The sequence below is a fragment of the Narcine bancroftii genome, chromosome 6, assembly GCF_036971445.1.
Source record: "Narcine bancroftii isolate sNarBan1 chromosome 6, sNarBan1.hap1, whole genome shotgun sequence".
Classification (NCBI taxonomy): domain Eukaryota; kingdom Metazoa; phylum Chordata; class Chondrichthyes; order Torpediniformes; family Narcinidae; genus Narcine; species Narcine bancroftii.
Genome location: NC_091474.1, coordinates 96823516 through 96848573, shown reverse-complemented (window position 1 = coordinate 96848573; position 25058 = coordinate 96823516). Strand labels below are relative to the sequence as shown.

General features: G+C 43.3%; 1 long non-coding RNA gene across 1 annotated transcript; it reads right to left on the bottom strand.

Moving 5' to 3' along the window:
- Positions 1–11974: 11974 nt before the first annotated feature.
- Positions 11975–19188, bottom strand: LOC138736384 (uncharacterized). Its single transcript, XR_011340249.1, has 2 exons — positions 19126–19188; positions 11975–13129 (listed from the first exon to the last, which is right to left on the bottom strand). It is a non-coding gene; the product is annotated as an uncharacterized lncRNA (long non-coding RNA).
- Positions 19189–25058: the final 5870 nt, after the last annotated feature.

Below are 25058 nucleotides of genomic sequence, written 5' to 3'. Positions count from 1 at the left end.
ACGTCGCCTATTGTTTTTATCCCAATGATGCTACTCAAGTCACTGAGAGTAGAGCAGAGGGATCTACATTGTACCTTGAAAGGGGTGTCTCAGGTAGATAGGGTGGTCACAAAGGCGTTCGGCACTTTGGCTTTCATCAGTCAGGGCACTGAGTATGGAAGTTAGGGAGCTCATGTGGCAGTTGTACAAGACATTGGTGAGGTCTCAACCGGAGAATTGTGTTCAATTTTTGTCGCCGTGATCCTGGAAAGATGTCATCAAGCTTGAGAAGGTTCAGAGAATATTTACGAGGCAGTTGCAAGGACTCGGGAATCTTGAGCTATTGGGATAGAATGAGCAGGTTCGGGAGCACAGGAGAGTGAGGGGTGATCTCAAAGTGATGGACAAAATCATGAATTCGGGTGAACGCAGAATGCATTTTTCCCAGAGTAGGGGAATTGGTAACCACAGGACATGAGTTTAAGGGGCGGGGGGGGGGGGGGTGGTGAAGAGATTTAACAGGAACCTGAGGGATAACATTTTTAGAAGGAGGGATGGTGGGTATGTGGAATAGTTGCTGAAAGAAGTGGTTAAGGCATGTACTATTCCAATGCTTAAGAAACATTTGGATGGATGGGTTTACAGGTCCAACGTGGGCAGGTGGGACTAGTATTGGTTGGACATTTTGGTTGGTGTGGGCAGGTTGTGCATAAGGGCCTGTCTCCACGCTGTGACTCCATGACTTCAGCGATGTCCTTCTCCTTGGCCAATCCAGAGGCAATGTTCCTCGGCCACTCCATTTAGCTCCAGGCATGTATTTCTTCCTTTGCCTTGGAGTGCTCTACTCTGGACTCCCTCTTGTTTTTCATGGTGACTGGCCAAGAACATTTCAAGGCCCCTTTGACACTCCTGGTTCCCCATCTCAGCTCTTTCCTGCTTGCTTTATACTCTTCAAGGGACTTGTCTGATGTCATCTTCCAAAACCACTACTTCCTCTTTTTTTACTCAATTTCCCACATCTGTCATCATCCAGACTTCCCACACCTCAACCTCCTGAATTCAGACCATTTTGCCTTTAATTGACTCCTGATTATAGGTATTCCCAATCCATTCTCCATGATTCTGCCAAACACCCTTGTGATAAGCCTTCCCACAATTTAGCTCTTTCCCCTGAAGTCCAAACTGATCCCAAACTCTAAAAATATTGCCCTCATAAAACTCACATTTCTTTTCTTTTCCAATCTTTTTATTATTATTATAATTTATAAACACATACAATTCAAAGAGATATGAAAAATACATAGTAAATAACGAATTAATACAGAGATACCTCACTGACAAAAGGCAAAGGAGGAAAAACCCAACACCCAACCCCAACCAACCAATTTTCCCTTGCAACCGCTGCAATCGTGTCTGCCTGTCCCGCATCGGACTTGTCAGCCACAAACGAGCCTGCAGCTGACGTGGACTTTTTACCCCCTCCATAAATCTTCGTCCGCGAAGCCAAGCCAAAAAGACAGAGATATTAAACAATAATATTGCAGAATAAAAATATATAATAAAAAAAATTTTAGATCAGTTTAGAGTATGAACTATCTCTAAAAAAAAATGATATAATTAATAAAAATATATAAAAAAAGAGAGAAAAAAAACCCCAAAAAGGAAGAAAAAACAAATCTGAATTAAAAACTTTAAAAAAAAACCTACCGATATAGCTAAATCACGCCGATCACTCCGATCTCATCTAACAGCCCAATTATCATACATAATCATAAAAAGAAAACAGAGCCAGATCAACTCACCACAAATGAAAATATTGAATAAATGGTCGCCAGGTTAACTCAAACTTAGAAGGGGATTCATAGGCAGAGTTTCTAATTTTCTCTAAATTTAAACATAGTATAGTTTGGGTAAACCATTGGAAAACAGTGGGAGGATTAACCTCTTTCCAATTCAATAGTATAGATCTTCTAGCCATTAGTGTAAGAAAAGCAATCATACAATCTGCAGGAAGAGATAAATAAGTCAAATCTATCATAGGTAATCCAAAAATTGCAGTAATGGGATGTGGTTGTAAATCAATATTCAAAACGGTAGATATAATGGAAAAAATTTCCTTCCAATAATTCTGTAAAGAGGGACAGGACCAAAACATATGTGTAAGGGAAGCTATTTTCAATTGACATTTATCACATATAGGATCGATATGAAAATAAAAACGATGGAGTTTATCTTTAGACATATGAGCTCTATCAACAACTTTAAAATGTATCAGTGAATGTTTTGCACATAGAGAAGAGGAGTTTACCAGTCGCAGAATTTTATTCCAATTTTCATTGGAAATATGAAGGTTGAGTTCTCTTTCCCAATCATTTTTAAACTTTCCAAAAGTCCCAGAATTTATTTTTGTAATTATATTATATAATTTAGATATCACACCTTTGGAGGGAATTTTGAATATAGTTTTGAATATAGTCTCTCGATTGGGAAAAGAGGGTAAAGTCGAAACTAAGAAACTCCTAATCTGCAAATATCGAAAGAAATGAGATCTAGGTAAATCATATTTCATGGATAATTGTTCAAATGACATGAAAGAGTTATCCAAGAATAAATCCGAAAAGCATGTTATACCTTTAACTTTCCAGAGTAAATAAGCTTGATCAATTAGAAAGGGATGAAAAAAGAAATTTAGTACAATAGGGGTTTCCAAGATAAAATGACTTAGGCCAAAAAATCTCCGGAAATGAAACCATATACGTAGTGTATGTTTAGCCATTGGATTATCAATTAGTTTATATAGTTTAGTAAGAGTAAAAGGGAGAGCAGCTCCCAAAATAGAACTAATTGAGAAATTTTGTACCAGTTTAATTTCTAAATTTACCCAATGGGGATTTAGAGATAATTCTGAATAATTCAACCAATACCTTAAGTAACTAATATTAATTGCCCAATAATAAATTCTAAAGTTGGGTAATGCCAATCCTCCCTCCAGTTTAGATTTCTGTAAATATTTTTTTCCCAATCTAGGATTCTTGTTTTGCCAGATATATGAAGACAATTTAGAATCAACCTTATCAAAAAAAGATTTAGGAACAAAAATAGGTATAGCTTGCAATATATATAAAAATTTAGGTAAGATCATCATCTTAATAGCATTAATTCGGCCTATCATAGATAGGGATAATGGTGACCAATTGGTAAGTAAACTACCGATCAGGTCCAATAGAGGGAAAAAATTAGTCCTAAACAAATCTTTATGTTTTTTAGTAATCTTAATCCCTAAATATATAAAATAGTCTCTAGCTATTTTAAAAGGCAAACTATCATAAATAGGAACCCATCCATTAAAAGGGAATAATTCACTTTTATTTAAGTTCAGTTTATATCCCGAAAAATTACTAAATTGGGCTAATAAAGATAAAACTGCAGGAATAGAATTTTCAGGATTGGAAATATATAGCAATAAATCATCTGCATATAGTGATACTTTATGAATATCCCTGCAATGAATAATACCAGTAATATTGGGTGCTTCTCTGATAGCAATTGCCAAAGGTTCTAAAGCTAAGTTAAATAATAAAGGGCTAAGGGGGCACCCTTGCCTGGTGCCCTGAAATAATCGAAAATATGGCGATCTTTGGGTATTAGTAAAAACCGAGGCAACTGGGGAATTATAAAGAAGTTTAATCCAAGATATAAATATTGGACTAAAATTAAATTTTTCAAGAACTGTAAATAAATAAGGCCATTCTACTCTATCGAAGGCCTTCTCAGCATCTAATGAAATAACACATTCTGAGGACTTATGTGAAGGGGTGTAAATAATATTCATCAATCTTCTAATATTAAAGGAGGAATAATGATTTTTAATGAATCCAGTCTGGTCTTCAGAGATAATATATGGTAATATCTTCTCTAGCCTTGTCGCTAGAATTTTAGAGAAGATCTTAGAATCAACATTCAACAAAGAAATTGGTCTATAAGAAGAACATTCGGTCGGGTCTTTATTTTTTTTCAAGATTAGAGAAATCGTAGCTCTGTAAAATGATTGTGGTAGTTTACCCAATGTGATAGATTCATCAAACATCTTAATAAGCCAGGGAGAGAGAGTAGAAGAAAAAGCTTTATAAAATTCCACAGAATATCCATCAGGACCTGGTGCTTTCCCCGAGTTCAGTGAGGAAATAGTATTATTGATCTCAGAATCTGTAATGGGTTTACTTAATTCTAAGTTATCTTGAGGAAATACTTTTGGGAGTTTCAAATGTTCTAAAAAATTAAACATATTACTAAGGTCTTGAGGGGATTCTGAACTATATAAGGATGTATAAAAATTTTGGAAAGATTGATTTATCTCTTCCTGGTTAACAGTCAGTTCTCCATTCTGTTTGCGAATCTCCACAAGTTGGCGTCTAACTGAAATATTCTTCAGTTGATTAGCCAACAGTTTACCCGATTTCTCACTATGCACTTAAAAATCAGATTTAGATCTAATTAACTGGTTTTCAATCGAAGATGTAAGTAACAAATTATATTCCATCTGCAGTTCAATTCTTTGTTTGTAAAGTTCTTCAGTAGGATCAGTCACATATTTCTTGTCAATGTCTTTAATCTTCTCAACCAATAGATGAGTCTTGTTTTTGATCATTTCTTCAAAGCTACTGAGTAAGAAATAATTTGACCACGAATATAAGCCTTGAATGTATCCCACAATATTCCATAAGAAATTTCCGTAGAGTAATTTGTTAAAAAAAAAAGTTAATTTGTTCTTTCATAAATTTAACAAAGTCTAAATCTTGCAATAATGTAACATCAAAACGCCTGTGCTTAATATTAGAAACAGAGTCTTTGAATTTAAGAGAGAGTTGTAATGGAGAGTGATCCGAAATGGCTATAATGTCATACTTACAAGCAGTTACAAGTGAAATAAAACGTGAATCAATAAAAAAGTGATCAATTCTCGAGTATGAGTGGTATACATGAGAAAAAAAGGAAAACTCTTTATCTGTCGGGTGAAGAAATCTCCAAATATCAACAGCTCCGGAGTTAGTAAGGAAAGAGTTAATATATGTAGCCGATTTATTCGGTAGGAACTGTGAAGGTTTCGACCTATCTAGCAGGGGATTCAAACAACAGTTAAAATCCCCACCCATTATTAAATGATATTCATTTAGATTGGGTAAAATAGTAAACAAAGATCTAAAAAACTCAGGGTGATCTACATTCGGGGCATAAACATTAACCATGACAACCTTAATATTGAATAATAACCCAGTAACCAATAAAAATCTGCCGTTAGGGTCTACAGTGATGTCATGTTGAACAAATGTAATAGAGGGATCAATAAAAATAGATACACCTCGAGTCTTAGAGCATGAGTTGGCATGAAATTGTGGGCCTTTCCAAGATTTAAAAAAACGCAGATTATCCTCCTTCCTCACATGAGTCTCCTGTAAAAAAATAATCTGTGCTTTCAGTCTCTGGAATACTTTAAAGACCTTTCTCCTTTTAAACAGGTGGTTTAAACCATTAGCATTCCAAAAGACAAAATTAATGTTTTGATCCATTACTTAGGTCAACCCTCCAGTATATAAAGGGTTAACCAAAGCAGGGACCCATGCGCCCAGAAGAAAAATTAAGATATAAGGAAGGACCGGAAATGACGACGTGTCAGCCATATCTGTAGTTCTAAAAAAAAATCAAGAAAAAACGAAAGAAAATTAAACATAAAAACCCCTGAAAGAAAAACAAAACCCACCCCCTACCCAAAATGCCCCCCATCTGACCAGAGAGTGATCAGAGAAAAAAGAAGAAATAACACTAAACCTACCCCTATGTCTTCAGACGGCAGCTCCTAATATTAAGGTAAGATCCACCACCTAAACTTATAAGAAGGATTTTATGAGAAAATAAAAGAGAAAATGGTGAATGTAAAAAAAAACGCGAAATGTTTTAATAAACAAAAAATAAAAAATCGCCATTTTCAGTAACTCATAAATAAAATAGTAAAGAATATAATCATATTATTAGTATAGATTAATATAAAATTAAACATACACTTATATATTAAAAAAAAATTCTCACAGAGGAGAAAAAAAATATATAAAAATGTGTTAGAGATGAACAGGATAATTAGAGCTACAATGATCTATTACTTTTCGAATGGTCAGAAATCAGAGTCTGACTATTAACCTGAAAAAGACCGATATCTACCACATTTTTTATCGGTCACTCGGGCTGAGAGGTCGCACTAGACGGGAAATTAGCCGACAGGTAGTTCCGTGCTGCAGACATGGAGTCGAATATTTGACGAGCTTGGTTCTCCGGAGAAATTCTGAGCCTCACAGGATACAGGAGCGCAGGTTTCAGTTTCTTCTCAAAACATTCAGACATCAGATCTTTAAACAGATCTTTAAAGGTAGTCCGTACTACCTCCAGACTAAAATCTTCATAGGCTCTTAGACTAAAGCCACGAACAGTCACATTTCCAAGTCTTCTGGCTGTACGAATCAATCTATCGTTTGTACTCACGTAGTGCATACGGACCATCACCACTCTGGGTTTAGAAGCTTCAGCATTTCGGTTCCAGATACGATGTACTCTATCGAGTAGCGGTGGATCAGCAGGGAATTCGGATGGGTATGCTTCTTTTAATAGCTCAGCAAAAAACGTCAGGAGATCTCCTTTCTCAATGCCTTCAGGAATTCCAACCAAACGAATATTTTGTCTTCTGGAACGGTTCTCTGAATCAATGCTTTTCAGCTGGAGCGCTTCTAGCTGTTTAATTGCTTTGGAAAGTTTCTGTTCGACCTCAGCCAGTCTAATCTCTTTTTGTTGTACTTCAGTCTGAAGAGCTGCAATTAAGATATGTTGTTTGTTTGGTTTCAGCTTCTGAGGCAATTAAAGCTGTAGAAAGTTCAGCTAGGTCTTTTTTGCGACAAACATCTTTGAATTCATCGCGAAAAAATTTCAAAAAGTCATTGAAGGTCATCTCACTTAGTTTAATGTCTGGTTGTTTCTTCTCTCGGCCGTCACCTTCTTCTGCCCAGGTTTTAGCACGTGTAGCTTTTCCTTCAGTCATTTCTTCAAAATTTTCAGACTCAAGTATAAATAGAGAAGTAATAAAGATCTTTATGACTTCTGTGAAGTTAGTTCAAAGGTGGATACAGGTTAAAAATAGTAAATTTTATGGAGCAAAAACCAAAACGTGTTCACTCCATGAGCGCCACCTGGAGACTCAACTCACATTTAAATATTAATCTGATTGATAATTTTTCCTTCCAAAGTGGATGACCCTGGAAGTGTTCTTCCCTCAGGGATTGCACTGCCAGAGCTGCTGTAATGGAAGTGCTGCCACTGGTGTGGTCCTGGTGCGGAGACGCCAGGCTCCTCCAGGGTCCAACCACCAAGTTTGACTGCCATCAGGCTTTAAATGGAGGCTTTAAATGCAGGCTTTAAATGGAGGCAACGGTGGTTTTATTTCAAAAGACTGCAACCTCGGGTCGTGTCCAAAACATCCTGAGGGGAGGCCAGTGACAAGTGGTGTGCCTCAGGGATCGGTGTTGGGCCCTTTGTTGTTCGTCATTTACATGAAAGATTTGGATGAGTAAATATGCGGATGATACAAAAATAGGGGGAGTTGTGGATAATGAGGAAGGTTTTCGTGGACGACTGTTTGGAAAGGTGGGCTGAAAGGTGGCAGATGGAGTTTAATGTAGATAAGTGTGAAGTGCATTTTTGGACGAATAATCAAAATAGGACATGGGCAGTGAATGGGAGGGCACTGAGGAATACAGAGGAACAGAGGGATCTTGGAATTATGGTTCATCATTCTTTGAAGGTGGATTTCCATATAGATAGGGTGGTGAAGAAGGCTTTTTGTATGCTGGCCTTTATAAATCAAAGCATATAGGAGCTGGGAGGTGATGTTGAGACTGTTCAAGGCATTGGTGAGGCCAAGTTTGGAATATTTTATGCAGTTCTGGTCTCCAAATTATGGGAAGGTTATCAATAAAGTGAAGACGGTGCAGAGAAGATTTACTAATATGTTGTCTGGATTGCAGTATCTAAAATACGGAGAAACATTGAGCAGACTAGGTTTTATTCATTGGAGCATAGAAGGTTGAGGGGGGAATTGATAGAGGTATATAAAATTATGAGGGGAATAGATAGAGTAGAGGTGAATAGGCTCTTCCCCTTGAGGGTAGGAGAGATTGGAATGAGGGGTCATAAGGGTTAGGGGGCAAAACTTTAGAAGTAACATAAGAGGAAGCTTCTTCACTCAGAGACTGGTGGCTGAGTGGAACGATCTTCTGGAAGAGGTAGTTGCTGCAGGGTCATTTCTGTCATTTAAGAGGAGATTGGATGAGTACATGGATGTGAGGGGGTTGGAGGGTTATGGGCAGGGAGCAGGTCCATGGGACTAGTGGAGTTTCATGTAAATCGGTGCGGACTAGAAGGGCTGAGATGGCCTGTTTCCGTACTGTAATTGTTCTATGGGAGGGCGAGCAGCCAGGGGTCTTGGTTAATGTTGGCAATAATGACATCAGTAAGATAAATCAGGAGGTATGAAGAGGGAATACAGGGAATTAGGTGGGATACTGAGAAGCAGGATGTCCAGGGAGGTAATCTCAGGATTACTGCCTGTGCCATGTGCTAGGGAGGGGGGAAACTAGCGAGATCATGTGTGGCTGAGAAACTGGTGCATGCGCCAGGGCTTCAGATTCTTGGGATATCTTTTGGGGAAGGTACGACCTGTACAAAAAGGGTGGGTTACATCTGAACCCAAAGAGGACCAATATCTTGGTGGGCAGTTCAGGAGGGTTTGAATAAATTTGGCAGGGGGTTGGGAACCAAAGTGTTCATGAGTAGGCATGAAGAGGGGCAGGGGGTGGGTGGGGTGGCAGGGACAAATAGCAGGAGAAGGTCTGTAGCAGGTGATGAGAGAAATTAATATCTGGAGGGATGACAGAGATGCAGTACATGCAAAAATGGGTCTGAAGGTGTTCTACCTCATTAGAAACAAGGTGGACGATCCTGCTGTACTGGTCCAGGTTGGAGGGCACGATGCTGCAGCCATTACTGAGTTGTGGCTAATGGATGGGTGTCATTGGGAGCTGAACGTCCAAGGATACGCAGTGTATCGGAAGGATGGGTAAGGAGGTGGAGGGGGTGGGTGGCTCTGCTGGCAGGCAATAATAGTAAATCTTCGGAGCAGAAGAGGTGGAGTCCATTTTTATGGGTTGAGTTAAGGAATGGGAGAGATAAAAGGACCCTAATGGCAGTTATTTGCAGACCTCCAAACAGCAGCTGGGATGTGGACTACAAAACACAACTGGAAATAGATAGGGCGTGTCAGAAGGATTTTAGATTGGGGAAGTCAGGTCGGTTCTGGACCTCAGGAGGGAGAGTTTGTGGAATGCCTACGTGATGGCTTTTTGGAGCAGCTGGTTGATAAAGCCCAGCAGGGGATCAGCTGTTCTGGAATGGGTGCTGTGTAATGAACCTGAGGTAATTAGAGAGTTTAAACAGGGGTGGCCAATCTTTTAATTTTTATTTTAGACATTCAGCACAGTAATGGACCATTTTCTCCCACAAGTATGTACCAGGGGTGTAGGCTAATTGGGCAGCATGGAGTCATGGGTTAAAATGGCCTGTGTAGCACAAATAAAAGCTCTCACGACTGGAGGGAGAACATGCGCTTTTGTTAGCTTATAATAAAGGGTCTTACAAGGGTCTTCAGTAGGGCTCTGGGTTCAGGCTGGAAACCTGGGTTATATATAGGTAGATGGGGGCAGAGCTGGGGGAGGAGCCAGCCATCTGCACAACCCATCACCAGTGAATCTCAGTTCACTGCATTTTCCCCTTCCTGCAGAATTAGAGCCTATGGACAGAGAACACAGGCTCAGCATAAAATAAAATCAGAATATATACAATTATTTATAGATTTAAATGATCCAGGGGTCTGAAAATCCTGGAGAAGCACCTCAGCACCAGTGGGCCTTGGGTTCTTCTAGTCCCCTCGTAGGGGAGGCATGGTAGGTGGTAGGGTCTACTGTTCTTTGTTGGAGGGGGATGACTCTCCTGAGGCCCTGATTGGAGAGAAAGGGTTCTGGAACCCATGGATCACTGGAGGCAATGGATTCTCTGTTCCAGCAGGTAACAGAGACGGTGTCTTCCCTGCCATCTGGGTACTCCACATAGGCTTGGCATGGAACAGTTTCACCCTCTCTAACAGGGAGTCAGTTTTGCTTCTCCTCATGTGCTTTCTTAGGAAAACTGGACCTGGTGTAATGAGCCCTGTTCCTAATGCCAATCTCCATTCAAAATGGAGGAAAAGCTCGAGAGGAGTCTCATTGGTCGCTGTACAGAGTAGCGACTGAATGGAGTAGTGCACCATGGGTAGGACATCCTGCCAGCACGAGTCTGGAAGGCCTCTTGACTTGAGGGCCAATTTTAAGGCCTTCCAGACCGTGGCATTTTCTTTTTCAACCTGCCCATTCCCCCAGGAGTTGTACCTAGTAGTCCTGCTGGATGCGATGCCCCTCACCAGCAGGTATTGATGTAGCTCCTCGCTCATAAATAATGAGCCCCAGTTGCTATAATTTTGCCCTCTGGATGTCATTGAACCTAAATGTGACAGAGCGCTGGTCAGTGAGGAGCACAAATTTCCTACCAGCCAGATAGTGCCTTCAGTGCCTGATGGCCTCCACAATGGCTTGAGCCTCTTTCTCCACAGAGGGATTCTGGACCTCGTGGCCTTGCAAGGTCCAGGAGAAAATGCCACCAGTCTGCCCACCTGGTTGAGGGTAGCGGCCAAGGCTAAGTCCAAAGGATCACTTTCCACTTGGAAAGGTACATTCTCGTCTACCATGTGCATGGTGGCTTTCGCAATGTGGCTTCGGACATAGATAAAAGCCATTTGGGCTTCAGCCGAGAGAGAAAAGGTAGTGAATTTTAAAAAGGGGGTGAACCTTATCACCGTATTGAGGGCCCCACTGGGCGTAATATGAGAAAAACCCCAGGCATCTCTTCAAAGCTTTCATGGTCCTGGGAATAAGGAGCTCTAACAATCCTACCGGGGTCAGGGCCGATAATACCATTCTCCACCATGTAGCCCAGGATGGCCAGTCATTTAGTCCTGAACACACACTTGCTGGAATTATGTGAGGTTCAGAGCTTTTGCCATGTGGAGAAAACTCTGAAAGTTGGCATTATGATCCTCTAAGGTATGGCCATAGATGGTGACATTATTAAGGTAATGGAAGGTGGTCTTCAACCTATACTTGTCCACCATCCTGTCCATCTGCCTCTGGAAGATAGAAGCCCCATTGGTAATACCAAAAGGAACCCTCCGGAATTGATAGAGACAGCCATTTGCCACAAAAGTGGTATAGGAACAGTCCTCGGAACAGATTGGCAGCTGGTGATCGGCAGCTTTCAGATCGATGGTCGAATAGACCCAATACTATGTAATATCATTCACCATGTCTGAAGTTCTAGGGAGGGGGTATGCATCCAGGAGTGTGAAACCAATTACTAGCCTGGACTTATTTTCCCCTTTTACCACTACCACTTGCGCTCTCCACGGGCTGGTGCTGGGTTTAATAATTTTATCATTGAGCAAGCGTTGGAGCTCTGATTTTACGAACACCCGACCAGCAGCACTGTACTGCCTGCTCTTTGTAGCAATCAGCTTGCAATCCAGAGACATGTTTGGGAAGAGGAGTGGGGGGGTGGGATCAATAATAAGTGTGGAGAGGGTTCCGATTTTAATGGCCCTCAGTTCGAACCATTATGGGAGGGAGGGGACCAGAATATTCCAAAGTCACACTTTTAAGGTGACACAAGTCAAGACCCAGCAGTAACACAAATCATTAAGCACATACAACCGAAGTTTACAAAATTCCCCCTTTCAAAAGACCAATGTACAATGTTCTTGGATATGAGTAGAGTGCAAATGAGATGCGAGATATATGCGGTAATTAGGATAGAGTTTAAGTTTGTATTCCCAAACAATCTGAGAGGTTATGAAGCTTTATTAGAGCCAGTGTTTATTAAGCATCTAGTTGAGTGTCCGTTTACCTTGACAGTGACTATAGAGTCGCTGATTTGATGTGGTCTGTCTTGGTCCGGAACCATCAGTGCTAGGAACCTGGAGACTCCGTAGTCTTCCTTGCTCAAGTAGCCCCCTCCTTCCTGATGCACCAGCAGGCAAGATGGTGTCGCCCTCATGACGCAGCAAGATGGCCACCCTTCCTTCTCTGACGATAATGGCACTAAATTTGAATCACGGCAAGATGGCTACCGAGGCTTTTTGCGTCGTTTTCCAACTGCCGTCTTCTTTCGGCAAGTAGCGCAGCAGGTAGGCTCTAGCGAGTTCAGGGCTGAGGGTGATGGCTTGAGGCTGGAGTCGGAGTTGAGAGCTGTGCAGGCTGTGGATTTCCCACATGGCAGACCCTCACCCAGTGTCCCCTCTTATTGGAGGATCGAGAATGAGGGTGCTGGCTTCTACCGCAGAAGAAGTACTCTCTAGTGTGGGAGTGCTCTCGAGCAAGGGAGGTGGCTGCCGTTAGGGTAGGGGTATTGGGGGCTGCCAGTCCTGGGAAGGGTGTGTGTGGCCTTGTCGTCGGACTCGAGCTGGGCTTGTTCAAGAAACTTGGCCAATTCAACGTGGCTGGCCAAGTCTTTCTTACCTGATTCAAGCAGTCACTGCCTCATGTATGTCGAGCAGACTCCTGCGACTAGGGTATCCCGGATCTGCTCTTCCTCACGAACACGGCCGGTAGCCGTTTCATACTGGCACTTCTTGGCAAGAGTCCACAGGTCAAGCAGACAGTTTTCGATGGACGCTCCAGACTGCTGCCGACATAGAGCGAGTTGACGCCTTGCTAGGACCTCGTTTGCGACTTCAGGTACTGAGCCTTCAAAGCCTAAATGGCAGCATTGTTGGTTGCCCAGTCCTGAATGACTGCATCCCCCTTAGTCCCTACCCTGGAAACGAGGGCCAACCTCTCAAGTTGATCCAAGTCAAACACGTCCCTGGTAGGCCTGGAAGCAGTCCAGCCAGTAATTAAACTCCTCAGCAGCATTTGGGATCGATCAGGAGCGCACGTGGCTTGAGAAGCACTTCCATCTTCTAGCTAATAAGCTAATAAAATTGTAGTGTGAATAACAGCTCTCACGACTGGAGGGAGAACACACATTTTTATTAGTTTATACAAAGGGTAGGGTCTTACAATGGTATTCAGTAGGGCTCTGGGTTTAGGCAGGAAACCTGGGTTATACATGGATAGATGGGGCCGGAGCCTGGGGGAGCATCCAACCATCTACCCAACCGATTGCCAGTGAATCTCAGTTCACTGCACCCTGTTGCCGTGCTGTTCGTTTAAATTAAAAATTAAAAGGTTGGCCACTCTTGGCTTAAGGAAAAGGAACCTTCAGGAGGTAGTGATCAAAATATGTCTGAGTTCACTTTGAAATTTGAAAAGGGGAGGCTGTAGTGGCCATGTAGTGGGCTGAGTGGGCACACAGCATGGCAACGCAATCTGTCGCCAGTGCAGTTCTGTGGGTGTGCAGAACCACAATATGAGTGCTGCACATGATGTGGCGGCTGCGTAGTGGGCCAAGCAGGCGCACAGCGCGGCAATGCAAACTGTCACTGGCACAGTTCTGCGGGCGTGCAGAACCCTAATGTGGACGTCTGCCTACTCACCTAATGGACTGTACGCGAGGGATACTGAGTACTGAAGAACAGCACATTAAGCTGTTAAGTCTCCTTCTGGAAGGGTGTGACACTTACAAGGCCAAATTTAAACTTGCTGTGGGTTGGCAGTAATCTCATAGTGACGTCCCACCTGGGACACACAGTATGTAAAAGAAGCCTGTAAACCCTGAATAAATCAGTCTTGACTAGTCTGGTGTGTGTTCGTATTTCTTTAGTAGCTCTTCTGGAGTAGCCTCTACAAGGCTGGATTTGTCAGTGGAGTAAAGGAAATTACAGTAATATGAAAGAGGAACTGGCCAAAGTTGATTGGGGAAAAAAAATACACTAATGGGGAAGACAGCAGAGCCTGGTTTTCTGCGACAAACAAGGAAAGGGCAGAACCAGTACAGACTAAAGAGAAAGGAATTTGTGAATGGGAAAATGAGACGACTGTGGCTGACAAGAGACGTTAGAGCCCAGGTAAATGCAAAAGGAGGGCAGACAAGGAAGGAAAAATTAATGGGAAAGTTTTAAAAACTATGAGAAAACAGCAAAGAAGGTGATTAGGAAGGAAAAGATGAATTATGAAAGGAGATGAGCAAGTAGACATGGATCAATAGAAAACGATGGTGGAGAAATTGTATTTGGAGACAGGGAGATGGCCAAGGACCTGAATGAATATTTTGGATCATCAGTAGCATGCTGGCCTGTCATGGCTCTCTCAGGAGAGAAGTGAGTGTGAATGTGATTGTGAAAGAGAAGGTATTGGGGAAACTGAACTGTCTAAGAGTCGATAACTCTCCCAGACCAGATGGAAGGCACCTTGGGTTCTGAAAGAGGTAGCTGTAGAGATAGTAGAGGCATTGGCCATGATCTACCAGGAATCAGTGGAGTCTGGCATGGTTCCGGTGGACTGGATGATCACTTCGTTGTTTAAGAAGGGAGGGAGAGATCAGAAAGAAAATTTTAGACCTATGAGGATGGTGTTTGTGGTTAGGAAGTTGTTAGAGTCAACTGTCAAGGATGAGATTACAGAATATTGGAGGTGCATGAAAAGATAGGCCCAAGTCATTGTGGTTTCCTTAAAGGAAAATCATATAACCAGTATGGAAACAGGCCATCTCGGCCCCTCTAGTCTGCACTGATTAAAGTGCACTCCACTAGTCCTCCACTCCTCCTACCTGTTACCCTCCAACCCCCTCACATCCATGCACTCATCCAACATTCTCTTAAATGACAAAATTGACCCTGCTGCAACCACATCTTCCGGAAGGTCATTCCACTCAGCCACCACTCTCTGAGTGAAGAAGCTTCCTCTTGTTACCTCTAAAGTTTTGCCTTATAAGTTTTAACTTATGACCCCTCATTCCAATCTCGCCTACCCTCAAGGTGAAGAGGCTATTCATATCTACTCTATCTATCCCCCTCATAATTTTATACACCTCTATCAGATCCCCCCTCAACCTTCTACACTCCAATGAATATAGACCGAGTCAACTCAATCTTTCTCCGTATTCTAGATACTTCAATCCAGGCAACAGTTTAGTAAATCTTCTCTGCACCCACTCTACCTTATTGATATCCTGTGGCGGCACATATCCTCATGGTGAACCGGCCCCTCTTGTATTGCCACGTGGCGGGGCAGCCATGGGGAAATGGGGTCGTCAGAGGTTTCTCTCTGACTCCTTCTAGCCTGAGCACCCTGGGCAGCAATTATGATGTCATATTCACCAGGTGACTGAGCTCATGCTGCCCTTAAAGGGGTGCGCTGAATTTGAATAAAAACATTCGTTAATGTCCTTCGGTGTGGTGGCAATGATTTCTTCCAGCTCCTGCAAGTGCCACAGTGGTGATGGCTATCTGGACCCAGCATACGATGGACGCAGCTGAGGTGAACGCAGTAGCCCTCAAACTTCCCCCCTTCTGGCCCCATCTCCCATGGACGTGGTTTGGACAGGTGGAGGCTATTCCACCTCCGCAACATCTCAGCCGACGCCACAAAATTTTACCACATCATGGGCGCGCTTGGACCAGGACACGGCGGCAAGAGTGGACAACATCATTCACCGGCCACCAGCAGTGGGCAAGCATACTGCCCTCAAAAATCTACTCCTAGGGACGTTTGGCCTCAGTCCCCAGCAGTGTGCTTCCAGGCTCTTACACCTGGATGGGTTGGGGGATCGCAGCCCCTCAGCCCTCATGGACGAAATGAGGCCCTGGCGGAGGATCATGAACCATGTTTCCTCTTCCGCCAGATATTCCTTGAACAGATGCCAAAAGATATCCGGCTCCATCTGTCCAAAGAGGACTTTTCCAACCCCCCGCAAGGCCACAGCCCGGGCAGCCCTCAGCCAAGTCTCCAAGCCGGTGCCCCGCTGCCTGCAGGATACCCCCAAGCACAAGCTGGAGGAACCTCAGTCAACATGGTGCTTTTATCACCAGCGCCGGGGATTGAAAACCTGCAAGTGCCGCCAGCCCTGCGACTTCCAGGGAAATGGCCAGGCCAACCGCCATTGATGGCTGCGACAGTTGACCACGTGAACAGCCTCCTTTACATCATTGACAAGTCCACGGGCCGCCGGTTCCTGGTGGATACGGGCTGAGCTGAACGCCCTTTCCCCTGCAGTGCTGGAAACTCACATCCAGACCCCCGGTCCAACCCTGCGGGCTGCCAATGGTTGCGCAATCAAGACCTGTGGCACCCGTAGGGCACAGTTAGAGATCAGGGATGAAAAGTTCACTTGGAGGTTCATCCTGGCCTCAGTGGGCACTGCCCTGTTAGGGGCTGACTTCCTAAGGGGTCATGGTCTGCTGGTGGACATGAGGGGCAGTAGGCTGCTCAACACCCACACCTTTTGCCCGGTGCCCCTGGGCATGGCGGATGACAACAGACCGAAAATTGCCACGGTAGCCACCACCACAGACGAGTTCGCCGAGATCCTCAGTGAGTTTCCTGCCACCCTGGAGCCATGCTTCGATGTCGTCTCCCCCCACCATAGAGTTTTCCATCACATCTCCACGAAAGTCCAGTGCCAGGTGGCTGCCACCGGAGAAGCTAAAACAGGCAAAGGAGGAATTCTCCAGGCTCCAGGAGCTGAGCATCGTTCAGTGATTGGACAGCGTCACTGCACATGTTCATGAAGTCATCAGAGGGTTGGAGGCTCTGCGGAGACTAAAGATGGCTAAATGATGCCACGACTCCAGACAGGTACCCAGTCCCCCACATCCAGGACTTCGCAGCCAACCTCCATGGTGCACGGTTCTTTTCAAAAGGTGATCTGCTGCGCAGATACCACCAGATCCCGGTTCACCCTGATGACGTTGGAAAGACTGCCATTATTACCCCTTTCGGCTTGTTCGAATTCCTCCGGATGCCATTTGGGTTGAAGAACGCGGCCCAGATGTTTCAGCACCTCATGGACACAGAGGGTAGTGATTTGGACTTTGTCTTTATCAACCTAGATGACATCCTGGTAGCCAGCTATAGCCGTGAAGAGCACAAAGTCCATCTCTGTACCCTGTTTGCCCAGCTGGCAGAATTCAGCCTCACGATCAACGAGGCCAAATGCCAGCTTGGGAAACAAACATTGCGGTTCCTGGGGCACATCATCACAGCATCTGGGGCAGCTCTGGCACCGGAGAAAGTAGCAGCTGTCTAGCATTTTCCCAAACCCTCCTCCCTCAAGGGCCTTCAGGAATTTGTGGGAATGGTAAATTTTTACCAGAGATTAATCCCCAACGCCACCCACATCATGCGCCCTCTTTTCACGCTGATCACGATGAAAGAGAAGACCCTGGCCTGGTCAGAGGAGGCGGACGAGGCCTTCGCTGTAACGAAACAGGCCCTCGCAGAGGCGACTTTGTTAGTGCACACGCTCCCGGAAGCGCACACGGCAGTCTCGGTCGATGGTTCCACTACGGCGGTTGGGGGAGTACTGGAACAGTGGCTGGATGGACAGTGGTGCCCACTAGCCTTTTTCAGTAAGCAGTTGTGGCCGCCGGAGCTTAAATACAGTGCATTGAAATGGGACCTCTTGCTGGTGTACCTGGCCATCCACCACTTCTGATACTTCTTGGAGGGCAGAACTTTCACCATTTTTACCGATCACAAGCCCCTCATCTAAGCACTGCCTATGGCCAAGAACCCGTGGTCGGCCATGCAACAGTGCCACCTGTTCGACGTGTCCGAATTCATGACAAGACATCCGGCACAGGGTGGGCATTGTAGTTCCAGATGCGCTCTCCCACCCAGCCATCAGCACGCTAGCTCCTGGCCTCAACTACATGCAACTAGAGCGCAGGCCTAGCACACGATACTGGAACTCAAGCTCTCCGGACCGCAATCTCAGGTCTTCAGCTCGAAGATATCCAGCTTCCTGTCTCTGTTCAGCCGCTGCTCTGCGACACCTCCACCGGCTCACCACACCCAGTAGTCCCACAGGAGTGGAGGTCAAGGGACATCAGCTCTATCCACGATCTCATCCACCCCTCAGTAAAAACTACCGCGTGCATGGTGGTGCAGTGATTCGTCTGGCATGGCCTCAAGAAGGAGGTGGCAGTGCTAACCCACAACTGCATCAGGTGCCAGACGTCTAAAGTCTACCGGAACACGCAGGCCCTGTTCAACATTTCAACTCTGCAACAAGGAGTTTCCAGCATATCCACGTGGATGTTGTGGGCTCTTTGCTGGTGTCCAGGGAGTCGCAGTACCTGTTGACCACAGTGGACAGAGCACCCGGCCAATGAGGCATCAGCAGAGATGTGTACTAGAGCCCTGGTCAGCCAGTGGATTGCTTGTTTCGGCATGCCGGCGCATATCACGAGCGACAGAGGCGCCAAATTTACCTCCGCACTATGGTTGCAGTTGATAAGGGTTTTAGGTGTAACACTGCACCACACCATGGCCTACCACCCACGGTCTAATGGGTTGGTAGAGAGGTTCCACCAACACCTAAAGTCCGCTCTGACGGCAAGACTTTCCGGCCCCGACTGGGTGGACGAGTGCCCTGGGTTCTCCTTGGGATTAGGACGGCGCCCAAGGAGGACCTGCAAGCCTCGTCAGCAGAAATGGTTTACGGCGCGCCACTCTCCCTGCCAGGCAAATTCTTCGGCACAGAGGCCGAGACAACGTACAATGAAGGTGAGCGACTTGTGGACCTCTCTAAACGACTGGGCAACCTAATCCCGCTGGCTCCCATTGCACCACGCCACCCAACCATCTCATCGACCAAAAGATCTGGATGTGGCACAATTTGTGTTCGCCCATATGAAGGGCCGAACAAGGTTCTCCGGCGGTCGGGTGGCACCTTTACTTTAGATGTTGGGGGCAGGAAAGAATGGTTTACTGTGGACTGCTTAAAGGCTGCTCATTTGGTCTTGCATGACGCATAGCTGGTTCTGGGGGGGTTTGTGTGGCAGCACACATCCTTCTGATGAATTACCTTGCTTGTATTGCCACGTAGTGGAGCAGCCATGGGGAAATGGCATCGTCAGAGGTTTCTCTCTGACTCCAGCATCCCTTCCAGCGCCCACCCTGGGCAGCGATTATGACATCACAATGCACCAGGTGACTGAGCTCATGCTGCCCTTAAAGGGGCATGCTGAATATGAATAAAAACCATCATTAACGATCTTCGGTGTGGCAGCAGTGATTTCTTCCAGCTCCTGCAAGCGCCACAATCCTTCCTATAATTTGGGGACCAGAACTGTACACAGTATTCCAAACTTGGCCTCACCGATGCCTTGAACAGTCTCAACATCACCTCCCAACTCCTATATTCTATGCTATGATTTATAAAGGCCAGCATACCAAAAGCCTTCTTTACCACCCTAGATGAGACTCCACCTTCAAAGAACGATGAACCATTATTCCAAGATCCCTCTGTTCCTCTGTATTCCTCAATCCCTTCACTGCATATGTCCTATTTTGATTATTCTTCCAAAAATGAAGTACTTCACACTTATCTACATTAAACTCCATCTGCCACCTTTCAGTCCTCTCTTCTAAGCAGTCCAAATCCTTCTGCAGTCCCCGAAAACCCTCCTCACTATCCACAACTCCCTATTTTTGTATCGTCTGCATATTTACTCATCCAATTTACCACCCCATCATCCAAATCATTAATGTAAATGCTGAACAACAATGGACCCAACACCAATCCCTGAGGCACATCGCTTGTCACTGGCCTCCATTCTGACAGACAGTTGTCCACCATGACTCTCTGGCACCTAACCACCATTGAACTCGACCTGCTGCCCGAACCAGACAAACCTATTGCAATTTTTCGAAGAGATCACAAGTCGGATCGACAGGGGAGATGCCGGGGATGTTGTGTATTTGGACTTTTGAAAGGTCTTCGACAGGATGAGAGCCCATGGAATTCCAGGAATGGGACCAGCAGGGCTGAGGAAGTTGGCTAAACTGTAGGTAGAGCTAGGGGCTAGTGTAGTGTAGTCGGGCTTTGCAACATGATGGGAAAACAGCAGAAGAATAAATTAGCAAAAAACTGACACTCAAAATATGTCAGAGCAAAGCAATGAAGGTGGCAGCAGGATCTGAGAGAACACTAGAGCACTTGTTGATATGCATCTGCACTGATTGGCACCCTGAGACTTCGCATAAGTGAGAAACGAGCTATGTGAGAAACGAGCTAGTGTCGATAAACTGCGGTCTCTGATTGGTAAAATATTATAAAGCAAGCGTTCTAACTTAGATATACTTTGTCCTTTCGCTCGGCAACAACAATCAATCCAGCCACCTTTATGATGCATCCACCAGAAGAGACGGAGGAGCCGAAGCACGACTGTTTACAGAATGTAAACAGGTGACGCAGTATTACCTCGGCAGGACCTGACTGACCACCCTTCGCAAGACCTTGATCTGTCCATCTCAGAAGGGACAAACCTTGGAGGCCGCTACTATGGAAGGAGCTCCTTCAGCACCACAGGCAGAGCTCTTCGTCCTAGTGCGTGCTTGCATTCTCTCCAAGGGCCTGTCAGTAAACAGTTACACAGATTCCTGGTACATCTTCAGGGTGCACATGATTTGGATGGTTGTGGAAAAATCGGGGCTTTATAACACCGTCAGGGACCCCCATTTCCCATAAACAAATGGTTCAGAGTTCGTTATCAGCAATCCAACTCCCAGAAAGGGTAGCTCTCCTTCAAGTTGCAGCACATACGTGCTGCAAAGACATGATTTCTAAACTTAATGAGGCAGCAGGTAAAACAGCTGAAGCTGCAGGGCAGGGTTATCAGGATGGGGTCCCCAAAGATTTAGTGTAACGTGAGTCCTCCTCAACGAGCCTTATGCCTTCCATTCAGGAGATTTGACTCCACCAGATGGACACCTCTGATAGAGAAATTGAGCAATGGAAATATTCCGGTTGTTACGATGATGTATTTGAGCTTTGGGTAACTCCAGCTGGGCAAATTTGTACAACTGATCAATTGGCAGCCTGGGTACTTAGCGGCAGGTGTCTCACCTGTGCCCGTTTTAATCCAGGTAAAGGTCATTCTTGCCAGGTTGGTCAAACTCCTTTGCCAGAAGGACCATTTGATACAATGCAGCTGGACTTTATTGAGTTACCTAGATATCAGAGTTATAAATATGTTTTAGTAATAATAGATTGCTTTAGTAGATGGGTTGAGGCCTTCCCAACAAGGGACAACAAGGCCTCTACTGTAGTGCATGTGTTATGTAAGGAGTTAATGCTCTACCATCTAGGCAAATTGGCAGGAAGCCCAGAAAAAGAGCTAACACAGCCAGTTTGTGCAGAATATTACAGAACACAGAACTAAGACAGCCAGGAATACTCTTAAAGAGACCTCGCAAGATACAAATTTATTCACAGTTCAAAGAAGAAGACAGGTTGTAGTGTAAAGTTGGAGAAGAGGTAATCTCCAGCAAACAGCTCCTCTCACAGAGATGTCTGATCATGAGTTGAGCCATCAAGGCTCAGTGGAAGGTTGGAGTCAGTGACCAGAGAAGAAGTAGCTTCAACTACCAAGCAGGAGGAAGACTCCTTTAAGGCACTGCAGTCTTGACTCAAAGGCACTGCGGTCTTGACTCAAAGGCACTTGGCTTTCCCTGCTGCTGACAGCTTTATACCAAATACACACAGAACCAGTTACCAGACATGGCTTGACACCCACAGAGATCATCTATGGCCATCCACTATGCACACCCTTTTCCGATCAGTCACCCCTCCCTGTCATCCTCCACCACATGAGTTCTGAAATGACTATATATATTCTGGCATTAACGCGCACCCTTCGCCAGTCAGCCTCTAGAGTGTGCGCAGCTTTTGAAATGACCTTCACGTTAGACTTGCCCTCACATACGCCCAGGGTCATTTGTGATGATGCGCAACAGGGTCAGGGGTTCGATGGAACCATGATGGGAGGGACCACATTTGGTCCTTCTCACCACCCCGACCACAATAAAGGTTGAGGGCAGATCCTCCTGGATCCATCTCCATCATTGTAAATTGGTTGGCTCTGCCAACTAAAGGGGGGATGATGGAACCAGGATGGAACCAAGTGAGTAATTTTACATTTTTATAGTATCAGGTGAATAGGTGAATAATGTACCAGTATAAGCTTTGAATAATTACAGTACTAACTACAGTATTATATATTACAATGTTGTTTTTGATAATGAAGGATGAAGCAGAAATATTTAATTATAAGCTTGAGTGGTAGGAATGTTAGACTAATGATTATTAGGAGTTTTGATCTCTTTTAGACCTCGATTAATTCAGGATGAAGATGATTCGGATGCTGTGGCTTGCTGGCTGTGTGATCCTGACCCTATTTGAAAGCACTGATAGTGTGATGGAACAAGCAGAAACAACTTTGAAACAGCAGACGATCTTATAGTCTACATTCAATAAAGATATAGGCCTATAAGAACCAAATTTCAATGGATCTCTATCTTTCTTTGGTCAAAAATTATTCAGGAAACAACCCAGAATCTGTAACCTGCTTCAATACATCCATATACGCTGGAAACAACAAATCATGAAATTCTTTATAAAATTCTACCATAAATCCATCCTCACCAGGTGATTTACCAATCGGCATAGATTGTAATGCCTCTTTGAGTTCAAAATCCATAAATGAAGCATCTAACAAGTTTACATCTTCCTCCTCCAAAGAAGATAAATTCAACTTAGATACCAAAGTATCAATCTGTTCAGTATCCAAATTACCTTCAGATGTATACAAATCTTGATAAAGGGCACAGAATTCTTCATTAATTTCCTGTGGCTTATAAGTGACACATGAATTTCCACATATTGCATTAATTGTTCTAGAAGTTTGTTCAGTTTTCAACTGCCATGCCAATACTTTATATGCTCTTTCTCCTAATTCATAATACCACTGTTTTGAACCTAAAAGCAATCTCTCATAATTATAAGTTTGCTTCGTATTATAATGAAGTTTCAAATTAGATAATTGTATCTTATTATCTTCTGTTGCATTTTCCTGGAACTTTTTCTCTAAATCTGCAATCTCTTTCTCTAACTCCAAAAGTTCCACCGTGTATTGCTTTTTCACTTTAGCTGTATAACTGATCATTTGATCTCGCAAATATGCTTTCAAAGCATCCCACAACATAAATTTACTTTGTACTGATCCCTCATTTATCTCCAGAAAAGTTTAATCTTATCTCTTAAAAACAAAACAAATTCAGGTCGTCTAAGTAACATCTCATTAAACCTACAACGATAAGTTCTTTCAACTTTCTCAAAATCTCAAAAGTTTTAGCAATTAGATTAGCTCATTTTTTACTGAAATTGGTGCATGTGGATCAAGCAGGGTTTATTAACAATAGATATTCAGCTGATAATATTACTAAATTACAATAATTAATGCATCAAGACAGCAACCAATGATATTAGCATTAGACGCTGAGAAAGCCTTTGATCGAGTTGAGTGGGCTAAATTTAAATGGTCAGAGAAGATTAACTATTTAGGTGTAATTATTGACAAGGAGTTTAAGAATTTGTACGGTTTAAATTATTTACCTTTGTTAAACAAGATTAAGTCTGACTTAAATCGATGGAAGGATTTACCATTAATATTAATTGGTCGGGTAAATTGTATCAAAATGAATATATATCCACGTATTCAGTATTTGTTTCAATCAATTCCATGTCCGGTACTGGGGAAATTTTTAAAAGAATTAAATAAAGTGATACGTTCTTTTTTATGGAAAGGTAAACTATCTTGATTATCAATGCAAAAGTTGATGTGATCATATGATTTGGGAGGCCTTCAATTACCACATTTTCAAAATTATTATCAGGCAGCACAGTTGAAATATATTAGTAGACTGTTTGATATTGATCCCTGTGGAAATGGATCAGATGCAAGAAAGATCAATACATAATTTTATATATAAATGGAATGTATTGCTTTTACAAACATATAAGTTACCTATTTTAACTCATTTGTTTAAAGTATGGAGTCAACTTATAGGTTCAAAAGAAGTATGTTCAATTAAAATTCCGTTGTATCAAAACTGGTTGATTCCTTTTTCCATGCACAATCCTTATCTGAAGGAATGGGATTTAAAGGGTTTGGTATTAATTGAAGATTGTTTTGAGGCAGATTCATTTCTTTCATTTGATAGACTTAGGGAGAAGTTTGGGATATCACAAAATACATTGTTTGCCTATTATCAATCCACTTTATTGATATTTTTAAAGAATAGTTTTGGTCGAGAAATTGGTAATAATTACAAATACAATTGAAGTTTGAAATATTACTTATGGATAAGGGTTTGTTTCTGAAATGTATTTGTTACAATCAAAAATGAAGAAGGCAGGTGTATTGAGAATAAGAAATAAATGGGAACAGGAGTTATCTACTTCTATTTCTGAGGAAGAATGGTCTGACTTATGTTTGGATAGTGTCACAAAATTAGTTAATGTGCGTTACAGTTTAGTCAATTATAATTTTTTGCATCAGTTATATTTAAATCCTGAAAAGTTAAAGAGGTATGGTTTTAGAGATTCTGATCTGTGTTTCCGGTGTGGTGTTCATTCTGCGTACAAAGGTTAAACCTTTTTGGGAAAAGAATTATAAAATTTTTGTGAGATTTATTTCAAATAAATTTGCATGTGGATTTATTAGGATATATGAATCCATTAACAACGCATTTAGATAAATCTTGGATTGCACTTATTTGGTTGAGCTTGGCAGTAGCTAGGAAGTGTATAGCAGTAACTTGGAAAAATGATGCAGAGTTGAGTATACAGAGGTGACATAATGAAATTTAATCATGTTTATGCTTAGAGAAAGTTACATATAATTTGAGAAACAATTATTCCTTTTTTGAAAAAATGTGGACTCCATATTTGAAATG